We start from the raw sequence: 6478 nt of genomic DNA on the forward strand, positions 1-6478 counted from the left end.
GCAACAGAGTGAGACTCCGTCTCAAAAAAAAAAAAAAAAAATTTTTTTTGGGCCAGGTGTGGTGGCTCATGCCTGTAATCCCAGCACTTTCAGAGGCTGAGGTAGGTGGATCGCAAGGTCAAGAGATTGAGACCATCCTGGCCAACATGGTGAAACCCCATCTCTACTAAAAATACAAAAATTAGCTGGGTGATGGTGCACGCCTGTAGTCACAGCTACTCTGGAGGCTGAGGCAGGAGAATCACTTGAGCCCGGGAGGTGAAGATGGCAGTGAGCCGAGATCGCGCCACTGCACTCCAGCCTGGCGACAGAGCAAGACTCTGTCTCAAAAAAAAAAAAAAAATCAAAAGATACCATCCCAGCTTGAGCAACGTAGCAAGACCCTATCTCCACAAAAAATACAAAAATTAACCGGGTGTGGTGGCATACACCTGTAGTCCCAGCTACTTGGAGGCTGAAGTGGGAGGATCGCTTGAGTCCAGCAGTTTGAGGCTACAGTGAGCTATCTTTTTGGCACCAGGGACTGGTTTTGTGGAAGACACTTTTTCCATGGATGGGGGGTAGTAGGGGATGGTTTTGGGATGAAACTGTTCCGCCTAGATCATCAGGCATTAGATTCTTATAAGGACCACACAACCTAGATCCCTCCAATGTGCAGTTCACAATAGGTGCTCTTATGAGAACCTAATGCTGCCAGTGATCTGACAGGGGGTGGGGCTCAGGTGGGAATGCGACCAATGGGGAGTGGCTGTAAATACAGGTGCAGCTTCACTCGCTCACCTGCTGCTCACCTCCTGCTGTGCAGCCTGGGCATTGGAGACCACTGAGCTATGATCACCCCACTGCACCCAAGGCTGGGTGACAGAGCAAGACCCTGTCCCAAAAAGTAAAAAAGACCGGGTGCGGTGGCTCATGCCTGTAAACCCAACACTTTGGGAGGCCGAGTTTGGTGGATCATCTGAGGTCGGGAGTTTCAGACCAGCCTGGCCAACATGGTGAAAATCTGTCTCTACCAAAAATACAAAAAATAGCCAGGTGTGGTGGGGCACGCCTGTAATCCCAGCTACTCGGGAGGCTGAGGCAGGAGAACTGCTCGAGTCCGGGAGGCAGAGGTCATTCTTGTCTCCCAAGCTGGCGTGCAGTGGCACGATCTCAGCTCACTACAACCTCTGCCTCCCAGGTTCAGGCAATTCTTCCGCCTCAGCTTCCCGAGTAGCTGGGATTACAGCACCTGCCACCACGCATGGCTATATATATATATATATTTTTTGTATTTTTAGTAGAGTCGGGGTTTCATCATGTTGGCCAGGATGGTCTTGAACTCCTGACCTCAGGTGATCCGCCTGCCTTAGCCTCCCAAAGTGCTGGGATTACAGGCGTGAGCCTCTGCGCCAGGCCCCAAAGTACACTTTGCTTCAATTTAGTTTTATTGCTGGAAAATGCAATGTATGTTAAGACTGTGCAAAAAATCCTTTCTGCAAAATAGAGTTCGGTTCAGGGCTCAAAAGAGGATGAACATTTTTCATCTGTGTGAATGTCGAATAAGACACTGGAGTCCCGTGGAACTTGAGATGGATCTTTGCAGAGTCTGTGTCTGTAACCCAGGAGTGGGTTGCTATTATTAATATTATTTTTTAGATAGAGCCTCACTCTGTTGCCCAGGCTGGAGTACAGTGGCATGATCATAGCTCACTGCAGCCTCAATCTCCCCAGCTAAAGTGATCCTCCTGCCCCAGCCTCCTGAGTAGCTGGGACCACAGGCGTGCACAACCACGCCCAGCTAGTTTGTTTTCTGTGTGTGTGTGTGTGTGTGTGTGTGTGTGTGTGTGTGTGTGTGTGTGTTGCTATGTTGCCTAGGCTGGTCCTGAACTTCTGGGCTCAAGCAATCCACGTCCCTCAGCCTCCCAAAGTGTTGGGATTACAGGCGTGAGACACTGCGCCTGGCCACAGGTTGCTATTATATTATTGTGATGATCAGAAAACCCCCAAATTTCCAAAGTGACCTCAAGGGGGTGGCATCACCCACCACCGTTCTAGCATCCTGCCCAAGACAGAGCGGTTCCTCATTGCCTCAGCCTTTGACTTTCGACCCACCCTGGGCACTTAGGGCAGCTATCATTCCCTGCCCCCGTGGGCCAGGTCCACCAGCCTGAGGGCTTTGCCTCTTCCTCAGGATTGACCTGACTGCCCTGCACCTCAAGATGCTGATGGCGGCTGAGGAGGGACTGGTCTCTTCCTAGCCCTCCTGGAGGGAGAGGGAATGAATCCGGAGGATGGACCTGCCCCAAAGATGTCCATTTGACACTCAAGAAGCCCAGGGTCAGGCGTGGTGGCTTCCGCCTATAATCCTAGCACTTTGGGAGGCCAAGGCAGGAGGATCACTTGAGGCCAGGAGTTCGAGACCAGCCTGGCCAACATGGGAAAACCCCATATTTACAAAAAATGCAAAAATTAGCCGGGTGTGATGGCACATGCCTGTAATCCCAGCTACTTGGGAAGCTGAGGCAGGAGAATCGCTTGAATCCAGTAGGCAGAGGTTGCAGTGAGCTGAGATCGTGCCACTGCACTCCAGCCTGGGCCACAGAGCAAGACCCCGCCTCAAAAAAAAAAAAAAAAAAAGGAAGCCCAGGTTCCACCCAGGCAGCCATTGATGCTGGGAGACAAATGGTATACTTCTCTTATTTCCATCTTGTTTACTGCATGCATCCCCGCCCCCCCCACCACACACACACACACACCCCACACACACACGCATACACACACGCAAATCACAGAATGCCATGGGAACTAGAAGAGGGAGTAACTGATTGTAACCACTGTCATGTACATTTTTGTCACACTTAGATACATAATGATAGCCTATACTCTGGGGTATAAGAAATGCCACCCACAAAGTTGGTGGCACAACACAGCCGTGCCGTGGATTGGATGAGATGTGCGACCTGTGTTGGATGATTCACGAGTGGCGTGAATTGGAAAGAATAAGCCAAAAATACACAGTGGGAAACCAAGAGGTTGGCCAGAAGTGTGTGATATCTAGAGGATGTGGGATATGCAACTTTTAGTGACAGCGACATTAGAGATCTTGGCCTGGGTTGGATTCTGGAAAAATGAGAGATGTCAAAAGTCTAAGCAAAGCAAGCCAGGCAAAGAAAATCCTGGAGGTGGGTCTGGCCAGGATCTGAGTGTCAGCAACAAATGGATGAAGTATTTATGTGCCTGTGTGAGTGTGTGTGTGTGCGCATGTGAACGCGTATGTGTTTCTTAGCTGGGACATTCCAGAGTACATCTTCGGGTAATTTTTCTTTTTCTTTTTCCTTTTTCTTTTTTTTTAGGGACAGGGACTTGCTCTGTCACCCAGGCTGGAGTGTAGTGGTGTGATCATAGCCCACTGCAGCCTCAAACTACTAGCCTCAAGTGATCCTCTCGCCTTAGCCTCCCAAAACAGGGATTATAGCTGTGAGCCACTCCACCCAGCCCATTTTCATGTGTCCCATTTATTTGATTTTATAATTTTTATTTTAGAGATGGGGTCTTGCTATGTTAGCCAGGTTGGTCTTGGACTCCTGGTTCCAAGCAATCTTCCTGCCTTGGCCTCCCAGACCACTGGGATTGTAAGTGTGAGCCACTATGCCCGGGCCATCTTCGTGTATCTTTTCTTTTTTTGAGACAGAGCCTCACTCTGTCACCCAGGCTGGAGTGCAGTGGCATGATCTCAGCTCACTGCAACCTCCGCCTCCCGGGTTCAAGTGATTCTCCTGCCTCAGCCTCGCAAGTAGCTGGGATTACAGGTGTGTGCCACCATGCCCAGCTACTTTTTGTATTTTTAGTAGAGACACGGTTTCACCACGTTGTCCAGGCTGCTCTCAAACTCCTGACCTTAGGTGATTTGCCTGCCTCGGCCTCCCAAAGTGCTGGGATTACAGGCGTGAGCCTCTTCTTTTTTTGAGACACTGGCCTTTTCTTTTTTTGAGACAAGGTGTTAGTCACTCAGGCTGGAGTGCAGTGGCTCAGTCATAGCTCACTGTAGCCTTGATCTGCTGAGTTCAAGTGATCCTCCTGCCTCAGCCTCCCAAGTAACTGGGACTACAGGTGAGTGTCACCAAACCTGGCTTTTTTATTTTTTTATTTTTTTAGAAACAGGGTCTCGTGATGTCACCCATGCTGGCCTTGAAGTCCTGGGCTCAAGTGATCCTCCTGCCTCAGCCTCTCAAAGTGCTGGGATTACAGGCTTGAGCCACTGTGCCCACCCCATCTTTGTGTATCTTAAGCCCCAATTCTCTAAACCTGAAACATGCATACCTTATTTAGAGCAAATGATGGTGCTTTTCTCCTTGGTAGCCAGTTCCTGGTTTACTAATGTCTGAGTCATGGACAGGGAGTGACTTACTGGGAGGCAGGATAACCTGTGCTTAGCAGGTTGGGTTTAGGATTAGGAGCTGGCTTGCCTTGGTTCAAAATCTGGCACTGACGCTTCTTTGGGTAGTTTTGGACAAATTTCTTTTTTAAAAAAAATAGATTTGGGGGGGGGTCTCACTGTGTTACCCAGGCTGGTCTCGAACTCCTGTGTTCAAATGATCCTCCCGCCTCCACCTCTCTAAATGGTGGAATTACAGGCGTGAGCCACCACCCCCCGCCACAAATTTCTTTTCTTCTTCTTTTTTTTTTTTTTTTTGAGACAGAGTTTCGCTCGTTGCCCAGGCTGGAGTACAATGGCATGGTCTCAGCTCACTACAATCTCCGCCTTCCAGGTTCAAGCATTCTCCTGCCTCAGCCTCCCAAGAGGCTAGGATTACAGGCGCCTGCCACCATGCCCGGCTAATTTTTGTACTTTTAGTAGAGACGGGGTTTCACCATATTGGCCAGGCCGGTCTCTTGACCTCATGTGATCCAACCACCTCGGCCTCCCAAAGTGCTGGGACTGGCCCGGCGCGGTGGCTCAAGCCTGTAATCCCAGCACTTTGGGAGGCTGAGGCGGGCGATCACAAGGTCAGGAGATTGAGACCATCCTGGCTAACACAGTGAAACCCCGTCTCTACTAAAAATTACAAAAAACTAGCCGGGCGAGGTGGCGGGCGCCTGTAGTCCCAGCTACTCGGGAGGCTGAGGCAGGAGAATGGTGTGAACCCGGGAGGCGGAGCTTGCAGTGAGCTGAGATCTGGCCACTGCACTCCAGCCCGGGCGACAGAGCGGGACTCCATCTCAAAAAAAAAAAAAAAAGTGCTGGGACTACAGGAGTGAGCCACCATGCCCAGCTGCAAATTTCATTTGTACTCTGTATGCCTCTATTTCGTCATCTGTAAAAATAGGGATAATAATAGCACTTACTACCTAGTGTTCTTGTGAAGATTAAATGAATTAAGGTATGTGAAGCCCGTAGATGGTCATTGTTTTCTGTAATTGGAGGAAGGGTGGTTAGAGTCAGCCTGCCTACCTCACACTCAGTCCATGTAGGGAATCAGGTGTGTGCGTGGGACAGTTTTTGCAAGTGAAAACTGCAAAACAGTTTGACAGAGGCAGGAACAGAGCTGTGTTTGCAAGCCCTGCCCTGTCCTATTCAGGCCCTTCCTACCTCAGTCCTGTGATACTGCAGGAGGGCAGGTGCTGGGTAGAGAAAGGCGAGTCCCTGCTAGGGCTGCATCCCCATGGACGTAGTTGAGAACAGGCCCTTCTGCTTTCATGCCCAAATGTTGCATTTTCCACTTCTTATGACTTTCCTGCTGAAGGATGCAGAGGGCTTGGAGCTCACCCAGCTGCAGTTTCGAGCCCCCATCAGTAATACCAGTACCTTGGAGTTAGGGCAGGGGAGTGAGGTCGTGGCTGTCCAGCCCTGCCAGAGGTTGCAGGGAGCAGTCAGCTAGTTATGTATTGAGTTCTGGTCCTGTAAGGCCAGCCCAAAGCTGCAGGAACCTGGCTGGAGCCAGCTGTGGAGGGTGTTTGGGACTGGCCAGCCCTGTGGCAGTCTTGGGCTGGCACAATGGCATGGGTACAAACATGGCATCTGTATCAGTCCATTCTTGCATTGCTATAAAGAGCTACCTGAGACTGAGTAAATTATAAAGAAAAGAAGCTAAATTGGTTCACGGTTCCACAGGCTGTGCAGGAAACATGGCTGGGGAGGCCTCAGGAAACAATCATGGCGGAAGGCGAAGAGGAAGGAGGCACGTCTACATGGCCAGAGCAGGAGGAAGAGAGTGAAGGGGGAGGTGCCACATACTTTTTTTGGTTTTGTTGTGAGATGGAGTCTCACTCTATTGCCCAGGCTGGAGTGCAATGGCAAGATCTCGGCTCACTGTAACCTCCACTTCCCAGGTTCAAGTGTTTCTCCTGCCTCAGCCTCCCAAGTAGCTGGGATTATAGGCATGCACCACCACGCCCAGCTAATTTTTTTTTTTTTTTTTTTGTAATTTTAGTAGAGACGGAGTTTCTCTATGTTAGCCAGGATGGTCTTGATCTCCTGACCTTGTGATCCACTTGC

This window comes from Piliocolobus tephrosceles, chromosome 8, assembly GCF_002776525.5.
Source record: "Piliocolobus tephrosceles isolate RC106 chromosome 8, ASM277652v3, whole genome shotgun sequence".
Lineage (NCBI taxonomy): Eukaryota > Metazoa > Chordata > Mammalia > Primates > Cercopithecidae > Piliocolobus > Piliocolobus tephrosceles.